The 25,937-nt window shown below is 40.5% G+C and overlaps 1 long non-coding RNA gene across 1 annotated transcript; it reads left to right on the top strand.

Moving 5' to 3' along the window:
• Positions 1-23,484: 23,484 nt before the first annotated feature.
• Positions 23,485-25,318, top strand: LOC309971903. Its single transcript, XR_014326768.1, has 4 exons — positions 23,485-24,223; positions 24,311-24,385; positions 24,700-24,770; positions 24,993-25,318. It is a non-coding gene; the product is annotated as an uncharacterized lncRNA (long non-coding RNA).
• Positions 25,319-25,937: the final 619 nt, after the last annotated feature.

The raw sequence follows: 25,937 nt of genomic DNA on the forward strand, positions 1-25,937 counted from the left end.
GACCTCTCAAGTATAACCTAACAAAGTCTTCACTGGTGAATTCTACAACATTAAAAGAAGAATTAATACCAATCCTTCTCAAATTCTTCCAAAAAGCAGAATAAGAGAGAACACCTCCAAACCCATTTTATGAGGCCAGCATAACCCTGATACCAAAGCCAAACAAGGACACTATAAGAAATATCAGGCCAATATCCCTGATAAGCTTGAGGGCAAAATATTTCAACAAAATATTAGAAAACCAAATTCAGGGCTATATTGAAAAGATCATATACCATGAACAAGTGGGATTTACTCCAGGGATGCAGGGATGTTTCAAAATTCACAAATCAATCAATGTGATACGCCATGTTAACAAAATGAAGGATAAAAATAAGATGGTTATCTCAATAGATGCAGAAAAAGCATTTGACAAAACTCAGCATCTGTTCATGATAAAAAATTCTGTCAACAAACTGGGTATAGAGAGAACACATGTCAACCTAATAAAGGTCATATGTGACACAGCTAACATCACACTCAACAGTGAAAAGCTGAAAGCTTCTCCTCTAGGATCAGAAGCAGGAGAATGTCCACCCTCACCACTGCTATTTAGTACTAGAAGTCCTAGCCAGAGCAATTAGGCCAGAAAAAGAAATAAAAGGCATCCAAATCAGAAAGGAAGAAGTAAAATTGTATCTGTTGCAGATGACATGACATTATATATACTCCACCAAAAATCTGTTCAGATTAATACAACAATTCAGTAAAGTTACAGGGTATAAAATCAATATTCTAAAATCAATTTCATTTCTATACACTAACAATGAACTATCAAAAGGAGAAATTAAGAAAACACTCTCACGTACAATTGCATAAAAAAGAACAAAATATTTATGAGTAAATTTAACCAAAGAGATAAAAGATCTGCACACTGAAAACTATAAGACATTGATGAAAGAAACAAAGAAATGGAAAGATATCCCATGCTCATGGATTGGAGGAATTAATATTGTTAAAATGACCATACTACCCAAGGAAATCTACAGATTCATTTCAATCCATATAAAAATTCCACTGGGATTTTTCACAGAAATAGAAAAAAAATCCTAAAATTTGTATGAAACCAGAAGACCCTGAATAGCCAAAGCTGGAGGCATCACACTTCCTGATTTCAAACTATATTACCAAGCTATAGTAATCAAACACTATGGTATTGGCATAAAACACATAGATCAATGGAACATAATGGAGAGTGCAGAAATGAACACACACATATAAGGTCAGCTAATTGTGACACATAATCAGAAGAGAAACACCCCACCCCACCCCAGCTTTGGTTGGTTTGGTAAATGTAACTATGATATAGCTTATGTGTTTTCTCTTGTTCTTTAATTATGTGAAACTGAAAGGCTGGTTTTCTTGTTTCCCTTTCTGGAAGATTTCTTTTTTTTAATGTGTAAGTAATTTGACCAAGTTATAATGCATTTTTCAGTTAAAAATCCCTTCCTTAAATGAAACTATAAGGTGGCCAAATACCTGAGGACCAAATTTATTTTAGTTATAATAAATTTAATATTTTTAAACATAAAAAAAGAGAGCCAAGAATATGCAATGAGGAAAAGAGAGTTTCTTCAATAATGATCTTGGGAAAACTGGACAGTCACATGCGAAAGAATGAAACTGGACCCCTCTCTTATACCGTACACAGAAATCAACTGAAAATGGATTAGAGACTTGAATGTAAGACCTAAAACAGCAAACTCCTAAAAGAAAACATAGGGGGTAATCTCCTTGACATTGGTCTTGACAATGACTTTTTGGATTTGACACCAAAAGCAAAGACAACAAAAGCAAAAACAAACAAGTGGGACTACATCAAACCAAAAAGCTTCTGCACAGCATAGAAAACCATCAACAAAATAAAAAGGCAACCTATCAAACGGGAGAAAATTCTGCAAATCATATATCTGATAAGGGGTTAATATCCAAAATATACAAAAAACTCAAACAACTCAACAGCAAAAAAACCCAACAATCCATTTTACAAATGGGCAGAGGAACTAAATAGACATTTTTCCAAAGAAGACATACAAATGACCAACAGGTACATGAAAAGGTGCTCAACATCATTAACCATCAGGAAAATGCAAATCAAAACCACAATGAGATATTACTTCACATTTTCTAGAATGGCTATGGTCAAAAAGACAAGTTATAATAAGTGTTGGTGAGAATGCGGAGAAAAGGGAACCCTTGTGCTCTACTGGCAGGAATGTAAGTTGGTGTAGCCACTATGGAAAACAGTACAGAGATTCCTCAAAAAATTAAAAACAGAGCTACCATAAGAACCAGGAATACTTACATACTTCTGGGTATATATCCAAAGGAAATGAAAACATGACCTCAAAGAGATATGTGCACTCCCATGTTCATTGCAGCATTATCCATAATAATTACATAGCCAAGATATGGAAACAATCTATGTATCCATCAACAGACAAATGGATAAAGAAGATTTGGTATATATATGCAGTGGAATATCATTCAGCTATTATAAAGAAGGAAATTCTGTCATTTGTGACAACATGGATGGACCTTCAGGGCATTATGTTAAGTGAAATAAGTCAAAGAAAGACACATACATTATGCTATTGCTTATACGTGGAATCTAAAAAAGCCAAACTAATAGAAACAGAGAATAAAATGCTGGTTACCAGGGGCTGGGGTTGGGGGAAAGGAAAGATGTTAATCAAACAGGACAAATTTCCAGTTAAAACATGAATAAGTTCTGGGGTTCTAATGTGAAGCATGGTGATTATAGTTAATAATACTGTATCACATACTTGAAAGTTGCTAAGAGAGTAGATCCTAAATGTTCTCATCACAAAAAAATAAATGGTAATTATGTGACATAATGGAGGCATTAGCTAAAGGGTATGGTGGTAATTATTTTGCGATACATAAAATCAAATACATGTATCAAATCAACACCTTGTATACCTTAAACTTACACAATGTTATATGTCAATTATACCTTAATAATGCTGGGGGAAAAAAGAAATATGTGAATAAAATTACTGGATTTTGAAGAAAAGAGAGAAAAAAGAATTTTTTGTCATTGAGACGAAGGACAAAATCACTTAAATGGGCAAGAAATTCAAATTGTCATTAGACTTTTCCACAGTAATGCTTTATGCCAAAGGAAAATAGAGTAACTTATTTAAAGTACTCCAGGAAAGAAAATATGCCCAAGATTTATATACAGCCAAACTGATTTTCAAAATTAAATGCTGCAAGTAAACTGTTTTCAACATACAAAAACTCACAGAATATTGTTCACGTGAGCCCCTCCTGTCAAATCTACTAGGGAATGAGCTTCAGATAACATGATGACTAGAGAAATATTGACATAAGAACTATCGGTTAACATCAAATATTTATTTACATATAGAACTAAGATTAGATGATGAATACAAGAGACTATGTAGTACATAATGGTTATATGCATTTATAATGTTGTTACAGTACTACTGTGCCATACATCTATTTTTTTAAACGTAGGGACATGAGGAAAGCATACATAAAATTAATTTTTTTCAGCAACTACATGAATGGTGGTAGTGTTGGTGTTGTTTTTCTAAGAATATTGCATGTATAATGTGGAATAAAATAAACAAGTAATTATGTGATATTATAATTATGTCATCCCCAATATTCTTGAGAATTAGGATTATTCCTCTTGTGAAAAGGAGATTTAGAGATCACAATTTTATAATCCCTAAAGCATTAATGGATTTAGGCATTGTTTCACTGTCTGCTTCCTGAAAGAGACAACCAGACGTTATGTACCTATTGAATCTAGATTCAATGTACTGAAAATACGGAAGATCAAGGAACAGGTTAAAATATACTACAAGGATATAATCCACAAAATCAATGCTCTAAGAAACTATAGAGGTCAAATGACTCAATTTCTTCAACAAATAAAATATGTGGGAAAAGATACAGATAGACTAAAAGAGACTTAAAAGAAAGAACTAAACAATGATGTTTAGGGAGGCACACATGGGTGATAAAAATTTTATTAAAAAGACAAAGAACTGGTTCCATAAAACTAATGATGGTTATTACATCTAGAGGGGTAGAAACGGGTTTGTGATTAAGATGAGGCACATATAAGGCATCTAGGGTAGCTGGCAAAATTCTATATCCTGACCTAAGTGGGAGTTATGAGGATGTTCAACTTTTAATAATTCATTAATGTATATATTGGTTTTCTACAGTTTTCTGTCTATAATATGTTGGACACATAAAGACTTAAAATAAGTAAAAGGAATCCTCCTATACTGTTGGTGGGAATGTAAATCGGTGCAGACACTATGGAGAACAGTATGGAAGTTCCTTAAAAAACTAAAGGTAGAGTTACCACATAATCCTGCAATCCCACACCTGGGTATATATACAGAGAAAACTCAAAATCGAAAAGATACATGCACCACAATGTTCACTGCAGCATTATTTACAATAGCCAAGACATGGAAGCAACCTAAGTGTCCATCAAGAAATGAATGGATAAAGAAAACATGGTAGGGACTTCCCTGGTGGCGCAGAGGTTAAGACTCTGCGCTCCCAATGCAGGAGGCCCGGGTTCGATCCCTGGTCAGGGAACTAGATCCCACTTGCATGCCACAACTAAGAGTTCGCATGCCACAACTAAGGAACCGTCAAGCTGCAACTAAGTAGTCCACAAGCCACAACTAAGAAGCCCACCTGCAGCAACTAAGACCCGGCACAACCAAATATATAAATAAATATTTTTTAAAAAGAAAAGAAAACATGGTATATTTATACAATGGAATGCTACTCAGCCATAAAAAAGAATGAAATAATACCATTTGCAGCACCATGGATGGACCTAGAGATTATCATACTAAATGAAGTAAGTCAGACAGAGAAAGACAAATATCATATGAACTTATTTACAAAACAGAAATAGACTCACAGACATGGAAAACAACTTATGGTTACCAAAGAGGATAGTGGTAGAAGGTAGGGAAGGGTGAGGAGATAAATTAGGAGTTTGGGATTAACATATACATACTACTATATATAAAATAGATAAACAACAAGGACCTACTATATAGCACAGGGAACTATACTCAATATCTTGTAATAACCTATAATAGAAAAGAATCTGAAAAAGAATATATATACATATAACTGAATCACTGTGCTGTACACCTGAAACTAACACAACATTGTAAATTAACTATACTTCAATTTACCATGTGGCATGGCCAAAAAGAAACAAAATAAGTCATATGTATTAGGGTTCTCCATAGAAACAGAACCAATAGCATATAGATCTAGACCTAGATCTAAATCTAGATCTATATAGATCTATCTATATAATTAGATATCTATATAGAGAAAGAAAGATTTATTTTAAAACATTGGCAGGAATTACAGAGGCTGGCAAGTCCAAAATCTGCAAAGCAGGGCAGCAGGCTGGAGACCCAGAGGAGCTGTAGTTCAAGCTTTACACAAAAGTTCATCAATTTAAATGTTAATCTCATCCAAAACACACTGTCACAGAAACACCCAGAATAATATATGACCAAATATCTGGGCACCATGTTCCACCCAAGTTGACGCATACAATGAACCATCATATCATATACCTGCTGAATGCCAGGCCAACACCCATTTATCCATGTAAGATAAGTTCAGCTGTGAATACTTGAGAATCTACTTTGGGGATATTAAAGACATGTAAAACAGAGGAAAAGACGTGATTGCAAATATTTCTAGGCAAAAGATATATCCATACTTAAGGTTCTAGTGCAAAAATTTAAAGGATGTAAAATTAAAAACTTTTTCAAATAGTGGAAAAATCTAAAGCTGGTTTTAAAAAAGTGTATCATAAGCAGTTACTTTGTGCGAGGTCATTCTGTCTTTTCTAAAACTGAAGAGAGAAGGCAGTAGAGCAGTCAAGGGATCACAGATATGTCCCCTGCATCGGCAGGCGGACTCTCAACCCTGCCAGGAAAGCCCCTCCCACCTTACTCTTTTACCAAAAGCTAACTTGACCCTTTCTTCTTCTCAGCACTGAGAATCTAAGGGTCAGAGGAAATGAAACTAACCCACTGTGCTTCACCAAGGTGGCCCCCAATGGATACTAACAAGGCCCTAGAAAGATTCTCTGCTGGGCATAACGAGCCAGACTCAACTAAATTCAACAAGTTTGAGCCTTGAAACTTGGCAAAAAATCTGACTATTAAAAAATACAGTGGAGGGACTTCCCGGGTGGCGTAGTTGTTAAGAATCCACCTGCCAATGCAGGGGACACGGGTTCAAGCCTTGGTTTGGGAAGATCCCACATGCCACGGAGCAACTAAGCCTGTGTGCCACAACTACTGAAGCCTGCGCGCCTAGAGTCCGTGCTCCACAACAAGAGAAGCCACCGCAATGAGAAGCCTGTGCACCGCAACGAAGAGTAGCCCCCGCTCACCGCAACTAGAGAAATCCCGTGCACAGCAACAAAGACCCAACTCAGCCATAAATAAATAAATAAACACACACACACACACACACACACACACACACACACACACACAGACACACAGAGAAAAATACGGTGGAATCTGCACTGACATTATCCCATTTCTTCTTTCTAACTGAATAAGGATCAGTAGACTGGCTCTTAACGTATAAAATACTCTAAGAAATGTGTCCACATGGCTTCCCTGATTCCGAGATTTTAGATTTGCTCAAGCACATTTCCTAATTCTCATCAGAATGATAAGTATCTGTTGAAGATCTTTATCTTGTTAGTATTGTTTCCCTTTGTGTCTGTTAGGATTACCCTTAGTTGCATATGGGAAACCTCTAATTAAGAGCATCTTAAATAAAATAGAGCCTATTTCTCTCACACGTAGAAATCCAGAGTTAAACAGTTCAGGGTTGGTACACAGTTGCTATCTGAAAGTTTTATCTCTCCAAAATTTGTATGTTGAAACCTAATGCACAATATGGTAGTATTAGGAGATAGGGGCTTTGGAAGGTGATTAGGTCAGGAGGGCAGAGCCAACACAAATGGGTTAGTGCCCTTATAAAAGAGGTCCTAAAGAGCTCCCTTGCTCCTTCTGCCATGTGAGGACATGGTGGAAACATGCTGTCTATGAACCAGGATGTGGGCTCTCTCCAGACACTGAATCTGTCGACACACTGTGCTTGGACTTCCCAGCCTCCAGAACAGTAAGAAATAAGAGTTTTGTTGTTTATAAGCCACCCAATCTCTGGTATTTTGTTGTAGCAGCCTAAATAGACTAAGAGTCCCACATTTCTATCTTTCTGTTGCATGATCCTGGTGTATGACTTGCACCTTCAAGGTTATCTCATGGCCCTAGATGTTTTCTGGAGGTCTAGTCACTGTGTCCACATTCCAAGCAGCAGAGAGAAGGACAAGAAAGACTGAAGGATGAAAAGGTGAGCACTCTCCATTTTAAGGTGTCTTCCCCAAAATCCTGCCTAAAAATCTCCACTTAAATCTCATGGGCTAGAACTTAATCACGTAGCCACACTCAGATTCAAAGGAAGGTAGGAAGGCATCTTGCCACCCCAAATAAATTCAGAGCTCTATTACTAAGGAAGAAGATGGAGGAAGGAGGAGAAAATAGATATTGGGAGAAAAATAACTGTCTTTACCATAACCTACCACAAGGATTCCCCACCTTCCAGGGTTTCCTCCCCACTCCCTTCTTTTAAACACACAGAAAAACTGAAAGGATAATGAATAACCTTAAACGCACCAACTAGAATCAATAATTGTTAATAATATTATCATATGTGCATGTTGGGGGGAGAGAGAATATGGTAAAAATACATACATATATGTCAGTGTGTGCACACACATACACAGATGTATGTATCTCACATACGTACTGCTGAACCATTTGCCATGCATTATCCATAGAAACTAAGCAAATACATGAAATGTATGTGTGTGAATATTTGTCCAAACCATATGAAAGTAAGGTATAGACATCATGAAGTTTTGCCTCTAAATATTTCAATATGTATATTCTAAGAATTAGGAGATTCTCCTCTATAAACAATAGCATTCATACATTTAAGAAAATTACAATACCCCAATACTACATAATATCCAGTCCAAATTCAAATTTCTCGGTTGTCCAAAAAATGTCTTTTAACTGATATTTTTCAACCAGAATTTATCAAGGTTCCCTCACTTTATTTGGTTGTTATGCCTTTAGTCTATTTTAACTCATGAGGGCTTTCTAATGGCCATGAAAGTATAAATTATAGCTGTTTGATGTCTATGTTCAGAGCATGCAGTGTGTACATAAGGTCTGTCCATAATGTCTGTCATGGTTAATGAATTTTGAATGTAATGAAACCCTTTCCAAATAAGTTGATTTCCGGGACTTCCCTGGTGGCACGGTGGTTAGGAATCCACCTGGTGATGCAGGGGACATGGGTTGGATCCCTGGTCCGGGAAGATCCCACATGCCTCGGAGTAACTAAGCCCAAGCACCACAGCTACTGAGCCTGTGCTCTAGAGACGGGGAGCCACAACTACTGAAGCCCACATGCTGCAACTACTGAAGTCCACGTGCCTAGAGCCCATGCTCCGCAACGAGATAAGCCACCACTGTCCACAACTGAAGAAAGACTGAGGGCAGCAACGAAGACCCAACGCAGCCAAAAACTAATTAATTAATTATTTTTTTTAAAAAGTTGATTTCCAGTGTGTCTTTCTTAAAAGATTATCTTTTATTTTCTATTCTTATACATAAGTAACTCTCAGAAGTAAACTCTTTCCATTTCAAAACCCTCATTGTATAATCATTTCACAAAGTTGACAAGGTCTAATTACCTACACAATACGAGTTGGGAAAATTCTGTCTATGATCGGCTATTAAATAACATTTCTGAGCTAAAGTCTCCTGATCCATGGCCTTGCAATGCACTGGCATTGAAGGACAGTACATGCATTTCAGGTTCCTCCATACACCTGAAATAGACCCACCAGAATATCACAGGAAAGTACAGTGTGACAAGAGCAAAGTAAAAATGTACATCTAGGAAGCCACACACTGTAGCCCATTTCCAACTCCACTTTAATTTTGTTTTTAAGAAATTACTGAACCACTCATGACATTTGATACTTAATAGCTGAAGTACTTACAAAATATAGTCAGTCATCACATTTGTTGTATGATAAAAATAACTGGCAACACTTTGCAGTGTGTTGGGAATTTAATAACATGCAGAACTTTGGCCACAATTTCATCCTCTTAAAATACCTTTAAGAAATCTACAATAGCTGTTTGTCATCTAGCTGTTTGTCTTTTAGAGAATTATGAAATTCTCTAAAACCAGAGTTTAAAAATAACACATGGTTGTGTATTGTAAAGCTAAACGGTGAAATGGTTGCAAACCTTACTCTGAGGATTTAGGATTCTAGGATTATGTCCCTCAAGACATTATAAAATGATAACTAACCAACAGCAAGTGTATAAAATTTACTGACAAGGTATGGAATTCAATTATTATATGCATTCCCAGCCAGTTTCTAGGCAATCATTTGCTTGCAGCCATTCTAAACAATGCTTAAGAACGATCCAAACATCTTATTTAATACTGCCTAAAATTTGCTTGTGAGAAGCTGAAGTAAAAGGGGTAGTTAAGGTCAGGCTGGTATACAGAAATCAAAAGCTTAATTCACTTTGGCAAAGTTGACAAAATAAGCATATTCTTTATCACATATATGAGTACATGTGTACTTTTTAAAAAAATAATTAATTAATTTTTATTTTTGGCTGTGTTGGGTCTTTGTTGCTGCATGCGGGCTTTTTCCTAGTTGTGGTGAGTTGGTGGCTCCTCTTCGTTGCAGTGCACGGGCTTCTCATTGGCGGTGGCTTCTCTTGTTGCAGAGCACGGGCTCTAGGCGCGCGGGCTTCAGTAGTTGTGGCTCGTGGGTTCTAGAGCACAGGCTCAGTAGTTGTGCATGGGCTTCGTTGCTCCGTGGCATGTGGGAATCTTCCCAGACCAGGGATCGAACCCGTGTCCCTGAACTGGCAGGCGGATTCTTAACCACTGCACCACAAGGGAAGTCCCTACATGTGTACTTTTTTTTTGTTTTTCAGTACGCGGGCCTCTCACTGTTGCGGCCTCTCCCACTGCGGAGCACAGGCTCCGGACGCGCAGGCTCAGCGGCCATGGCTCACGGGCCTAGCCGCTCCGCGGCATGTGGGAACTTCCCGGACCGGGGCACGAACCCATGTCCCCTGCATCGGCATGCGAACTCTCAACCACTGCGCCACCAGGAAGCCCCATGTGTACTTTGAAATGCACTTAATCCTAGTTCATTAAAACAGGATTGTAGAGGTAAATATTATTGACAGTCCCAACAGGAAACATATGGATAATTAGAGAAAACTTCAATAAATAGACTATTTACAAGGTGGACAACATGTAGGAAAACCAAAAGGATAAAATAATATACTGAGCCTCGTTGAGTTTTACTACTCTTGTGTCTGAAGGGGCAAGGGAAGAAAGAGAAGAGTGGAGAGGGCCACCGTAACAGAAGCTTTCCCTTCAGTGGAGGCCAACAGCAACCCCCTCCTCCCTGTGACCTCCTGCTGAGGTTCCCTATTGGGCCAAACCAATAGGAAGCCAGAGGACAAGGAAATTCCTTGATGCAGTCCATTTAGGGCAGCCTCCCAGAGCACAAAGCACGATGGAGAAGGTTAAAAAGTGGATCTAGAGTGGGAAATAGAGGATATTTAACACAGTAGATTTTTTTAATGAGATAAACTGAGGTTGATATATCACTTCAGTCCATGGATGAGCTTCAAGTGGTCTAAAAATTAGTAGAAACAGGTAGTTGTAAATCATTATAGTAATAACCTTGATGAATCACACCTCTCAGTACTATTCACACCTCTCAGTACCCACACTCTTGGGTACCCCCTCCATACTAACTCGAGGCTTGGCCATATGACTTCATATGAACAATGGAGTGTCAGCATACGTGATATAAGCAAAAGCTTAATAGGTAACCTTTGGGAATACTGCCCTGTTACTTCCAGGCCATGAAGAAGCCTGGGATGAAACACCATGTGGAAAGAGACACCCAGCTATCCTAGTCATGCCAGCTGAGCCCACCCCCAGCAGATTGGTTAACTGAATGCCTCAGCATGAATAAGCCCGGTCAAAACACTGTCCAGTCAACCTACAGAATCTTGAAATATGAGAACTGTTTTTGTTTTAAGGCACTAAGGTTGGGTGGTTTATGACGCAGCCATAGATAACTGAACACAACTTGATTTCTACTGAGGAATGGCTAAACTCCAGGGCCACAGGAATCAATTATGTTCAAATGATATCCTTACAACCCAATTCTCTCTGCCTCTGAGCTCAGCTCTACTCTCTTTCCCTCTGTGTACTGACTTAATTCTCAGATAGGTTCTCCTCTTGTGGTCAAAAGGTGTTTGCAGCACTCCCAGATTTCACATCCTCTATGCTCAATATGCAAAAGGAAAGAGAAAGCTTCTTTTTCGCAACAGTTGGACAAGAGTCAAGTCTACTCTCATTGACTTCAACTAGGTCATTTCCACCTGCAGGCCAGTCACTGAGGCTAGGTGGTTAAGCCAGTCAGGCCCTACTCTAGAGCTGAGAGGGGTGTAACTGCATCCAAATATTAATAATATGAGCTGAGAGTAAATGAAAGATCCACAAAAAAGTAAAAGAACTTGGAAGAAGGGGGATCATTGTGGATGTCAGGTGGCCAAAAGCTGATAAACTTCTAATACAAATCTTAAATGCATATCTCCATCCTTCACCTTTCTCCCAAATTCTAGGCTTGAATATTCAATTGCATACTTGGAATCTTGTATTGGATGTGTCCAAACATCTCAAACCTTGTCCCAAACTGAACCACCCATGGAACTCGGAGGTGGAGGAGTTCTCCCCTTGCTCTTTATCGTAGCTCCCAAATCTTATTCCTCTTTCCTCCTACAAAAGCCCCATAATTGGGCTTCCCTGGTGGCGCAGTGGTTGAGAGTCCGCCTGCCGATGCAGGGGACACAGGTTCGAGCTCTGGTCTGGGAGGATCCCACATGCCGCGGAGCAACTAAACCCGTGTGCCACAACTACTGAAAAGCATGCACCTGGAGCCCATGCTCCACAACAAGAGAAGCCACTGCAATAAGAAGCCCGCGCACCACAAGGAAGAGTAGCCCCCACTCGCCACAACTAGAGAAAAGCCCGCACGCAGCAATGAAGACCCAACGCAGCCAAAAATAATAAATAAATTAAAGAAGCCCCATAATCTTTGAAGTAGGGCAGCGTATTTTTAAACTAGCTCTTTCTCCTTGTTACTGTCATCTTTCAAACACTTGGGTCACATTCCCTCATTCACTGATGACTCTAGCACGTTTTGTAGTCTTTATTCCCACTACTCATCAATTACAGTGTCAACATCCACGGTGATGACCCACCTGACACCTTAGACTCTCAGTTCCCCAACCTCCTTCCCCACAGTGATCATTTCATCCTTCCACCTCAACCACCCACCCCCACAGTAACACTGTTGACCCTGTCTGTACCAACAATTACAGTACCTCCAAAAGCTCAAATTCCAGAATGCTACCTTCTAATCCTCCCATTTCCTATCTTTTCTAGTTTTCCCACTGCAGCTCTTCTTCAGCTATAATGAAACCTCCAGTCCATGGACACCATCACTTTCTCACTACAGATGATCCTCTTACCCAGTTTATATTTCGTTATTAATTGTTCAAATAATTTCCTTGCAAACACCCTTAACTCTCTCAGTCAGTCCTTTCTTCCTTCATTATCTTGCCTGACAAAGCTTTAGCCCTAGTTATCCCAATTAGTCCCCCCTACTCCATGCTGGCATCCAAATGTCTAAATATTTCTAGAAATAGAAAGTTCACAGCTTTACTCGCAATAAATGTACGGCCATAAATTTCATGTGCACTCCACACTGCGAACCAATCCTATTTCACTTCCCTGGTCTGTCTGCTTTTCTACTCTGCATACTGATAATTTCACACATCCTTTCTCTTTAAACCTCTTGTACTTCCCAATTTTCCATTCTCAGTTGATGACCTTGCCTCGTAGTTATTTGAGAAAATACAAACAATGACTTCCATTATCCGTACCTGCACTTCCTGCTGTCAAGCAAGTGACATCTGTTGCTCACCACCAGGGGCAGCAGTCCCAGGATGTCAACCTGCATGGTTTGCAGGTGTCAGGGTCACCGAGAAAGACACAGTTCACACGGCCACTGGATGGAACAACACTTCACTCACAGAGAGAAGAGACGGAGCAAAGATCAGCCTCAGTAATGAGTATCGGTCCCCCATGGCCAGCACATCTTATCCCACAGCTAATGCAGGGAGATGGTCTACACACACCTCTCCTGTGCTGCAGGTAAAGGACCTCCTCCTCTCCCCACCAGGTTCAGATATAGCTGGGGTTAGCCAGGTGCCATATCATGCACACACTTTAAGCAGAACAAAGAATTACATATCAAACCCAGAACAGGGAAAGATACTCCCAAACGATTCCACGTGTCCCATGATATGCAGCCATGCAAGGGTCAACAGGCTATACATAACTGTCTTTCCCAATAGTCCAGCCCCCAACCCTTGCTCAACCACTGAAATAGCAGATAAAACACATCAAGTATGGTAGGAACACCCTCCGCTCCCAAATCTGGAGATGGAACTAGGTCCAGTGAGGCCCCTGAACAATTCACATGGATGCAGTTTACTCGCAGAGGCTCCATGGTATTTTGGGACAGCAGTTCATCAGGGCCACAAGGAGAACCAGACCCAGGAGGGTGATCAGACCTCCCTCAGGGATGGTCCCTAATCAAGAACCCCAAGGGCCTGTAGTAAGCTAACTGAAGAGTTTTCTGAGAAGAGTCTAGGGGGACTGCAGGTAGACAGCCGATAATCATCCTGCCTGAGCATGGGTCCTCTCCAGCTCAGTTTCTACCTTTCCTTAATTACTGATATATACACAAGTGTTGGCAGTAACACAAATGCCACGATGTTCTGCCAGCAGATCAAGGCTATTTGGTTGCCCATTACCACCACCAGCTTAGCTAGTGAGTTCAGGGAGTCTTGTCTGTTTTGGAGTGCGTGGAGAGTGTCTGAGTCATTTTGTACCAGCCGAGCTATCACAATGGGAATATGGGATTAGAGCCTTAACCTCTAATTTAGAGGGACCTCTCTCTGTCCAGTAGCATTGGTAGAAGTCTTCTGTAGGGATCTCATCAATTTTTGTTTCGTCTATCCAGGTTTAACAACTGAAGCCATATTGCTGTGGGTCAACCCTGTTCTCTCCTTCATTCCTCCTCTGTGTTCCCTTGAGTTCCCCTTTTGGCCTCTGGGCATGGCTCCCCGTTGTTGGTTTTCTAACTGTTTAGCCCAAATTGTTGGAAACCACTGAAATCATTCTATTGTTTTGATCCCAAACAGGACATTTCAGTGGAGCTTTTCTATTTCTTGTCCCATAGTCATTTTAGGGGACAACTGTAGGGTTAATGGGGTCTTCCACTGGAGAGCCCCCTGTCACATGAAGGACTCCACTGCATCATCTACATCCCCAGGGTCAGGGTCATATAGGCAGCATCTGTGGCTTTTACCTGAAATGCAGTTATGGCTCTATGAGTGGTTTTCCAGGGGCTCCTAGTCTTAGGGAAGTCCCTACCGTTGGGAATACCGCACTCATACTCTTTGCAATCCAGATCAAGAGCAACATGGGCTTATCCTTTTCACTGCCCCATTGATTGCCCTGTTCCATGTGGGCAAAAACACACTGCAGCCAGGGGTCAGTGATTAGCTTCCCTGGACTGCATCACTCAGTCTGAGATATTTAAGTCTGCAAGGCCCCCTAATCAACCACATGCACCATCCAAGTCACATGAGACACCCCCCCCCCGGCCTCTGCCCATATCTTTCAGTTTTCATATTTCATTCTGAGAGAAGGACCTCATTTCATCAGTTACATTTTCAGCAACACCATGAGTGGTTTTGTGTTGAGTGAAAACAAGCTTTACTTGGGGTTTTTAAACAACCCAAATCAGGAGGAGCTTCCTACACAGGGGCCTTTGACTCCCCTTGGGTGTCATCTGCAACCCCTTGCATGTGGAAGTTAGGGGCTGGTGTAGGAGTGTGAAGGTGGCCAGAAGCTAAGCTAATTCTCCAAAAATTTTTAGGGCGCACCTCTTGCATTCTGCCCTTGTCCATAACAGCAGTTTATCCTTGTTGACAAGGAGACTGTCGACATCTCACTTATCCCCAGTCAGCTAGAGGGAGGTCATCCCCCCAGGGAGCTAGCACTACCCTGGGATGGCTGTGCTGATGAACCTTGTGCCATGGTATACTTTGTTGGTGACCTTGCTCACTGCACCAAACTGTCAAGCAAGTGACACCTGTTGCCTACCACCAGAAGCAGCAGTACCAAGCTGTGTTCTCACTGCAGAGTTTGCAGGCATCAGAGTTGCCAAGAAAGACACAAGTCACACAGGCACTGGATGGAACAACACTTCACTCACGCAGAGGACAGACAGAGCAGGATCAGCCTCAGTAGTGAGTATGGCTCCCTCATGGCCAGTGCATCCTTCCCCACAGCCGATGCAGGAAGATGGTCTACACGTACCCCCTTCTCTCCCCACCAGGAATAGATTATAGCAGAAGGGCTGGCTGGGTGTCATACGATGCACATGCTTAAAGCAGACCAAAGAAAGTACAAATCATGCCCAGCACAGGCTGTGAGGACTCCTTATTTCCACGTAAGAAAACGTTCTGAACAGGCCCAAGGCATGCTCTTATGCAGTTATGCAAGGGTCAATAGGCTATGCGTGACTGCCTTTCCCTACACCTGCCTTATCTCTTGTTCTAACAATCAAAGAATACAAAGACCTCCATTTGTATTCTGCAAAGGCAGAATGTAGGGAAAAATCCTTGCCTTCTCGAGGATTTTGCTCCTATAACTTTTTGCCTCTTTTTCCAGCATCATAAATCTCCACCCTCTACTAAATCAATCCCATGAATATATAAAGATGCTCTAGTATCTCTCATTTAAAAAGCAGTCCCTCACTCTTACAACCCTCTCCAGCTACAGACCCATTTTTGCCTTCTCACCTTACTTACTCCTCAGTCCTCTTCAACTGTGCTTCCGTCATCCCTATTCCACTTGTGACTGTGTTCACTGGTGATCCTCATGTGGCCAACCCCACAGTCATTTCTGTTATCTTACCTGACCTTTCAACATTCATGCTAATTGACCTAACTCTCCCTGAAACTCCCCACTTTCTTTCTGAGATATCGCACTCTCCACCTTTCCCTCCAAGGCATTTCATTTATTGGCACTTCCTTCTCCGCTGGAACTCGAAAGTTTGCAGCGCTCCAAGGCTCTGTCCTGGGCTTTCTCCTCTTTATCTATACTCCTTCCCTGATGCTCTCACTCAGTGTCATGCTTTAAATACCTTACTCATGCCAATGATGTTCAAGCCCTAACCTCTCCTCTGAACTTCAGGCTCATGTGTCAAACTGCCACCTTGACTTTTCCAGATACATGTGATTTCTTTCCCCCTGATGTAGCTCTTTAACTTTACTACTTCACGTGCTTAAGTTAAACTCTACTATTTCATGAAGTATTCACAAGATTTTCTTCAATTTGCAGTTGTCTGTCCTGCAACGAAACCTAGAGTTTACTGACCAGTTCAGTTTTAGACACTGGAAAAATGAACATTAAGAGATAAGATTCTTTAATTCTCGTATTTTTAAATTTTTTTATTGAGGTATAATTGACATACAACATTGTATAATTTCAGCTGTACAACATAAAAATTCGATATTTGTACATATTGCAAAATGATCACCACAGTGACTCTAGCTAACATGTGTCACCATACATAGTTACACAATTGTTTTCCTTGTGATGAGACTTTTCAAATTTACTCTCTTAGTAACTTTCAAATATGCAGTACGGTATTATTAACTATGGTCACCCTGCTGTACGTGACAACCCCATTACTTATTTATAACTGGAAATTTGTATCTTTTGACCCCCTTCACCCTTTTCGCCCACCCTCTATCCCCCACCTCTGGCAACCACCAATCTGGTCTCCGTGTCTTTTTGACCTTGGATTTTTTTTCTTCTCTTTTTATTTTTTTCTTTTTAGATTCCACATATAAGTGAGATCATACAGTATTAGTCTTTTTCTGTCTGTCTTATTTCACTTAGCATAATGCCCTCAAGGTCCATTCAGGCTGTCACAAATTGTAAGATTTCATTCTTTTTGATGGCTGAATAATATTCCATCGTGTATATATATACCACATTTTCTTTATCTATTCATCTACTGATGGACACTTAGGTTGCTTCCATATCTTAGTTATTGTAAATAATGTTAATATGAACATGGGGATGCACATATCTTTTGAGTTACTGTTTTCATCTTCTTCAGATAAACATCCAGAAGTGGAATTGTTGGATCATATGGTAGTTCTATTTTTAATTTTTTGAGGAACCTCCACACTGTTTTCCATAGTGGCTGTACCTTCCCACCAACAGAGCACAAAGGTTCCCTTTTCTCCACATCTTACACTAGCATTTTTTATCTCTTGCCTTTTTGAGAACAGCCATTCTAACAGGTGTGAAGTGATATCTCACTGTGGTTTTGATTTGCATTTCCCTGATGATTAGTGATGTTGAGCATCTTTTCATGTATTGGGTTGGCCAAAAAGTCCCTTCAGTTTTTAAGTAACAATAAAAGACACATTTTTCATTTTCACCAAGAACTTTATTGAACAACGTATTCACCGTTTTGTTCCACTACCTTCTGCCATTTTTCAGGCAACTTCATAATTCCATCTTCCCAAAACTTTTTATCTTTTCAAGCAAAGAACTGTTCCAGGTGCCTCTTACAGTCTTCCAGGTAATTGAAATTTTTTCCATTAAGAGAATTTTGTAAAGACTGAAATAAATGGAAATCCGAAGGTGCAATGTCTGGTGAATATGGCAGATGAATCAGAACTCCCCAAACTGTAACAGTTTTTGCCTGGTCATCAAAGAAACATGCAGTCTTGTGTTATCCTGATGGAAGATTATGCGTTTTCTGCTGACTAATTCCGGATGCTTTTCGTCAAGTGCTGCTTTCAGTTGGTCTAATTGGGAACACTACTTGTTGGAATTAATCGTTTGGTTTTCCGGAAGGAGCTCATAATAGAGGACTCCCTTCCAATCCCACCATATACACAACATCACCTTCTTTGGATGAAGACCAGCCTTTGGTGTGTTTGGTGGTGGTTCATTTCGCTTGCTCCACAACCTCTTCCGTTCCATATTGTTGTACAGTATCTACTTTTCATCACCCATCACAATGTTTTAAAAACGGGATGTTTTCGTTACGTGTAGTAGAGAATCACAGGCGGAAATATGGTCAAGAAGGTTTTTTTTGCTTAACTTACGTGGAACCCAAACATCAAAGTGATTAACATAACCAAGCTGGTACAAATGATTTTCAACATTTGATTTGGATATTTTGAGTATGTCGGCTATCTCCCGAGTGGTGTAACATTGATTGTTCTCAATTAATGTCTCGATTTGATTGCTATCAACTTCAACTGGTCTACCAGACCATGGAGCATCGTCCAGCAAATCTCCAGCACAAAACTTCACAAATCACTTTTGACACATTCAATTAGTTACAGCACCTTCTCCATACACTGCACAAATCTTTCTTTGCATTTCAGTTGCGTTTCTACCTTTCTTGAAACAATAGAGCATAATATGCCAAAAATGTAGCTTTTCTTCCATCTTCAATATTAAAATGGCTACACAAAAATTCACTAATTTTGATAAGCTTTTTTAAATGCACGCTGATATGACAGCTGTCACAACACAATCTAATAAAATAGTTTCGAATGAAGTTAAAGATAACTAAGTGCTGCTAGAGCCATCTTACGGAAAAAACTGAACAAACTTTTTGGTCAGCTCAATACCTGTTGGCCATTTGTATGTCTTCTTTGGAAAAATCTGTCTATTCAAATCCTTTGTCCATTTTTCAATTGGATTTTTTGGGGGTTTTGCTACTGAGTTGTGTGAGTTCTTTATATTTTTTGGATATTTTCCCTTATCAGATAATTCTTATTTCTGAAAGCTGAATTTTTTCCCACTTTGGAATAAGTTAATTATGTTTACATTACCTAACTTAGCATACATATGTTTCCCATGATTTAACCAAAAGCTGTAATTGTGAACTTTTTTCTCATACATTCATTATCTAACCAGCTCTTTATGTGTATTGACTATGTGCTCAAATGCTATCTACTACAGGATATCTGCACACACTACGGTACCGATTTTAGGCAACTGCTGCTGGACCTTTTTTCTTTTCTCCCCACACTCATTTGTGCACATGACTTCACTCATCATCTTCATTAGTTTGCCAAATGGTCCTTCTCTAGCCCCGACTCTTCTCTTGGGCTTCAGTTCTACATTTCTGATGGTCCGCTGGACAAATGTAACCAAATGTTCCCCTCAAAATCTAACAAAACCAAAACTGAATCTTCTTTTTCCTGCTCCCAAATCAGTCATTTCTGACTTGCCTCTTCCTGTCAGTGGAGCTGCCATTCTCTTGCCTGCCTAGGCTCTACTCCACTTCCCCCACAGATCATCACATTCTACCATCTCCTCCTTTAACACAGCCACAGCATGTTTTGGGGACAGGATTATGAATCTGGGGTTAGAAGGACTTGGGAAGTTAGTTGACCGAGATCTCTATGCCTCATTTTCCTCATCTTTAAAGTATACACCGGGATTGTTTTGAAGATTACATGATCCAATGCATACAAGAACCCAGTAGCACATAAGTTCTCACCATGCGTTGTTCTCTTCCCTGCCTTCCATCTCCGTGGCCAAAATTATAGTGGTGTCCCTCACAATATCTCATCTAAATGATTGCACTAAATTTCTAAACACTGCTTTTTCTCTCCAAACTCTTCCTAAAACACTATTTGGTTCACACTATAATCTTACCTAAAAGTCTTTAATGAATGTCTAATTTTTAAAGCAGAGGTGTCTACACTACTATATATGAAATAGATAATTAATAAGGACGTACTGTACAGCACAGGGAACTCTTCTCAATACGCTGTAATGACCTATATGAAAATAGAATCTAAAAAAGAATATATATGTATATGTATATGCATATATGTATATGTATAACTGAGTCACTTAGCTGTACACCTGAAACTAACACAACATTGTAAATTAACTATATTCCAGCAAAAATTAAAACAAAACAAAAAATAAAGCAGAGGTGTCTAAAATTGGGTGGTTACTTCTCACTAAAGTATAAACTCTTTCGGGAAGGGCAAGGACTTTTGTGTATTCACATTAACCTTCCCTGAAGCACAATGCATGCACCAGGGGCTCAGTGAACATTTCTTCCCAAAAAAATGATTAAAATGATGATCTTATCTGAAAGTTTGCAACAGAATATGAGGAGTTGTTTTCAGTATGCTAAATTCTTCAAGGATACTTTTAATTTCAGTTCTGACCTTTATATGGTCTTTCTTAACTCACTTAAAAATATCTGGTAGCATTTCGCTTGTCTGCTTTAGGTGTGGGAGCAATAACTGTTGGCTTCATTCCTCAGTATGTTTTTCTGTTCCTTGAAGAGATAAAAGTCTTGAATGAATTATGTACTGACTTTACAGTCATCAGCCACATTCACTGGAGGGCAGTGTTGTCACTAATCAGGCTCTAAATTCATTTCATTTTGCATTGCATTTGTTAGAGTTATCCGTTTATGAGTTAAAAGGAATATGGGAGTCTTTTTTTTTTTAAGACTGGAATATATATCAGATGTGCACTACTGCACTTACCCTAATACAGCGGTTCTCAAACTTATATATGTATATGAACCACCCTAGACCTGGGCTGTCCAATACAACAGCCACTAGCCATGTGGCAATGAAGCACCTGAAATGTGGGCAGTCAAACTGAGATGTGCTGTGAGTGTAAAATATACAGTGGATTTTAAGGACTGAGTACATAACTTATGCTGATCATATATTGAAATGAAAATATTTTGGCTCTGTTGGGTTAAATAAAATGTACTGGAATTAATTTCATCTGATGCTATTTACTATTTTAAATTAAAAGTGGCTACTAGCATATTCAAAATTACATATATGACTCACATTTGTGGTTTATATTCCTTTTAGCACTGTCCCAGATGCTTGTTTAAAATGCTTCCTGGGTCCCACTTTTGGATATTCTGCTTTAGTACCTTCAGGTTAGGAACCAGAAATCTGATACTTTTTATCTCTCCAAGTAATTCAATTGATAAGTCAGAGTTTTATACTGCTTTTGACCAGATGATTTTAAGGGTCCTCAGCACAGCAAACAGTGATTCAAAGAGAACAAAGGGAGTAACAGTTTTCGGTTTCAATTGTGTGACAATGGCCACCCATAACAGTCATACATGTTTCTCAATTAGCAAAACACACTTCAAAACATAATCACAACACAACCATTTTATGGGAGTGGAAGGAAGCTGGGAACAATTAAGTAATATCTATCACAAATCTAAGTGCACATAACTGTTGCCTCACTTCTAGAAATCGATCTTGCCGATCTTCTCACAAGCTCACTATGATATACTTGTAATTCACTTCGGCACTATTTAAAATAGTGAAAAGCTGGAAAGTTATGAAATTATGACACATCCAACTGAATACTATGCAGGCTATAAACAAGAAGGTCATCTATATGTACTGATACAGAAAGATGTCTATGATACTTACCGGGGGCAAAGCAAGTTGCAGAAAAGGACACAGATCCTATTTGCATGTGAAAAAATACGTACATATATGTGCATAGAAAGTTTCAAAAACTGTTAATATTGGTTACTGTTAATAGCAGGGAGAAGATTCCCAGCGATATGAAAAGGAACTTTTACTTTGCTTTTTATATCCTTTTGTACTGTTTTAGTTTTTTTAATATTAGGAATATGCAAATTTACATTGTACAGTACAAAATGGTTATTTTCAAATATACATAACGCCCAGCCAAGTAAACACTTCATCGCTTAGGTTCCTGTTATAGAAATTTGCTTTTCACTATTAACTTTTAATCTGGAGTTTGGTCTTCATTTTAATTTTCTAAAAAGCCACCGCATATATTCATTCATTTGTTTATTCAACCAGTAGTTACTAACCACCTGCGTTATGCCAGGCACTGTTCTAAGGCAGAAAAATAAAGAGCGGTGCACCGGCGGAGGACAATAAACAAACGCACACGTACATAATAACTAGTTGTTAAGTGCTATGAAGACCTCAAATTTCAAATGCCGAAATGTTCTAATGTCATGTGCTCCTGTGTGTGCATATACGTACGTATATTTACCCGTACTTACTAATTAATGCAATCATAGCTACTGAATTGAAGTGTCGTTCGGATAAAGCATTCTGGGAAATTTCTCAAATTAATCTTTCTCCAGCATGCATTATAATGAATTTTGTACAAAAAGATGTAAATAGCAAAGCCTTTTTTTTTTGGTTGTGTGAATTTAGGAAAATTACTTAGCTACTTCAGGCCTCAGTGTTCTCCTCTACCAAGCGGAGGATTTACCTCTCGGGTCTCCCGTCTCGGGGTGAATTCTCTGGGCGTATCAGCGTAACAGCAGCGCCCTGCGCCCGGCGGCGTGTGGGTGGGGCGGGTCCCGCGGAGCGCAGCTGGGCCGCGTGCCGCGCAGCGGGCCGGCTCTCCCGAGACGCGCGGCGTTCTCGCTGTGGACCGGAGGAGAAACACGGTGCTTTCACAGACTTTTTTCACCCGAGCATTTCTGCCCGCCAATTTCTCTTTCCGGGCGTCTAGCGGTCGCCCGGCGTCAACTCCCGCAGGCGCCAGCCAACCAGCCAGCCCGACTTCTCGAGCAGGTCACCCGGTGAGGCCGCCCTACGCTCAAGTCCACTGCTACACTCAAGTCCACTGCCGGCCCCGAGCCGCCCCAGCCGTCGCGGGCAGACTTGGCTCAGTGTAGGTGGTAGCCTCGCCTGCAAAGGCGGCTGTTCGTTCAAATTCTGGCGCCACTCCCGCGCCACGTAGGGCCAGACTCGGAAGCGACGGACCACGGCGAGCCAGCGGGCGCGCGCCCGGGGCTGGGCGTGCGCGCCGCGGAGGGACGGCGCGCGCACCACGCCCCGGAACGAGCCCCCGAAAGAAAAGAGCCGCCTGGCGCGCTCTCGCTCCTCCCGTCAGGAGCCGGTCACGCCCCCTTACTCTACAGCGTCCAATAGATGCGAGAGGGAGGGGCGGCCTCTTTCCGGCTCGGGAGAGAGTATATAGGGAACTGCTGGCGACACCACTCGGTCTTTTACGTCAGGACTTGGGATCTGCCGTGTGGTTCTAGGTAAGCGGGCGTTGCGGGCGGTTGTCCGAGCGAACCCGGGCGGCGCAGCTTAGGTTGGGAGCTGCAGTAAGGTGAAACGATTTCAGAAATTGGAGCTTAGAGTGCGGTGATGAAAACTTGGACGTGGGGAACGCGCCGCCGGGCCGCCACGTGTCCCGAGTCGTGGTGGCGGCCGGCTTCGAGCGGAGGCGGCCGCTGGTGGCCGCGCGGCCTGGTTGTTACGCCCGGGCAGCCCCTGACTGAGCCTGGGAGGCGACCGGCAGAAGACAACATTCCTGGGATTTGGGGGCGGGGGGTTACCCTTAACGTTAAGAGCAAGAGTCCCGTGATAGGGTGTCTTTCTCCCATGGCCAGATCAACAGTTATTTCAAAACGGGCAGCCCCGGACTCGGCGTGAGACTGAGTTGTATTGTGCCGAGGTGGCGCTGTGTGCAAATAGGATTATTGAAGGGGAGGAGTTTAGTGCTGAAAACCTTGAACTATGACATTCTGTGAGAATGCTTAATTTTAAATAGATGCCCCGCAAGAACAATGGCTTTAGGTGTAACGGAGCTGTTATGTGGAGAGGCAGAGGTAAGGGTTGTTGAGGGCTTATTTTTAAACCGAAGGAGTAAACCTGTTGATTTACAGAAACGATGATGGAGCATCATTTGAAATTAAACTTTTTTTTAGATGCAAAGGAAAGTTCCAAAACGTATGGGAGAAGGTTTGCTGGAAAATGACTTGGTTAAAACTTGACAATCTTACCAGGTGTGTATTGGACTCGTATTAATACTTTGAGTCTGCATGTGTTTAGTCCACATGTAGAGTAAATGAGAAATTTTTTTGTCCTCGAAGGAGCATCCTGCAGGTCGATGAATACTAATGAAGCTATGACCGTCACCGATTGATGATGAACAGCTTCATTTGAAAGTAAGTTATGTGGCTTACAGCATCTACTATAGCATTCCGTAGTACTTGCCTTTTAATGTTGCTCTGGTTTATGGTAAGTGTCAGTGTGATCGAGCTTAATGGAGTTTGGTCTGATCAATGAGGAAAGCTATCCCTAAACGGATTACCTGAAGAAAAGTATGTACGGATTCGGCTTCTGAGATAAGACCAATATACAGATATGAGATAACAAATTTTTGTTGCCTGGATTTTATAACTGAGTTTTCTGTTAGCTTATGCCTCTTATAGGGGAAAAACTGTTGCTTCACACTAGTGTTTTTCTTCTCTGCCAACAGTGACAGGGGTCGCTGTCCGCCTATTGAAAGAGGCCAGTTTGCCATGAAGTTCCTAAGGTGTAAACATGTCTGTGAGTAGAGATATTTTGCTTAACAATCAGTCAATCTTGTGTCCTTGGTCTTATCTATGATGATCCTATCCCGAACCTGAAGTTCTGTTGAAAAAAACTTATATACGGATCTGGCTTCTGAGATAGACCATTATAAGGACGACAGTATTTTTGAAAATTTCTTTAAATAAGTTCTTGAGATGTTGATAGTCTTGTAAATCTCAAATGTTCTTCCTTTTCTAGGGCTAGTGCCACGAGATTTACTTGTCTGTTGTATGAAAAACTGGTGATCAGGAAAAGCTCTTCATTTTATGGACACGGAAAGAAAACAAAACTCAAGACAGATTATTTAATTTTGAAATTGCATTTGTAAAAAGATTTCTGAGCCAACGTCAAATCTAGATTAATGCATCCATAAGATTCAAGCCATTTCTGTTTAATCTTGTCACTGCCCTAGAGTCATAACCTGTTAGCCAGTATATTATTGATACTTTCTAGCTCTGAAACTGTTTTTAATGGAAAATTATTTTTCAGTTGTCCAGCCTTGTAATTAAATAATTCTGAATGAATGTTTAGCCTTTGGTCACCTGTCTGAATTTAAAATGCATAATTGTAAATACAGCCAAGTGAGAGTTTATACTATTGTAGGAAAATCCTTAGAAGGGAGAGATGACTGGGTTTGGTGATCACAAGGGGATATGGAAAACCTTGGCTTTGTGCAGGGTACTAAGTATTACAGAATTACTGAAGGTGAGGGCAGAGGAGAGAGACAGGACCTATGACTGGGGTGAGGGGAGGTAAGCCAGGCATCAAAACGATCCAGTATACTAGCTGAATTGTGGAATATTTAGTCCTAGTATAATAGTAATATGAAGGGGTATTTATGCTAAAAATGGGGAGGAGTAATGCTGAAAATTAAGGAAGAGAGCACAGCATAAAAGTCAGGAGCCATGAGGGAAGGTCACTGATAAAATCTGGGTTAAAACTGGTCAAACATTGTACAGAATGGATTAGTGTAAACAGTAATAGCATCTGATCTAACCAAGGTGGTTGGGCTCCGTGCATAATCATTTTCCCTAAATAGCTGCATGAATAAATTGTTCCCAAGCCCATATTTAAATGTCAAAGTTAGAGTGCCAATATTCTTGTCACCTTATAATGAACTCTGTTTCTTAAAATGTTCACCTG

The sequence above is a fragment of the Leucopleurus acutus genome, assembly GCF_964270905.1.
Source record: "Leucopleurus acutus genome assembly, chromosome: 15".
Classification (NCBI taxonomy): Eukaryota; Metazoa; Chordata; class Mammalia; order Artiodactyla; family Delphinidae; genus Leucopleurus; species Leucopleurus acutus.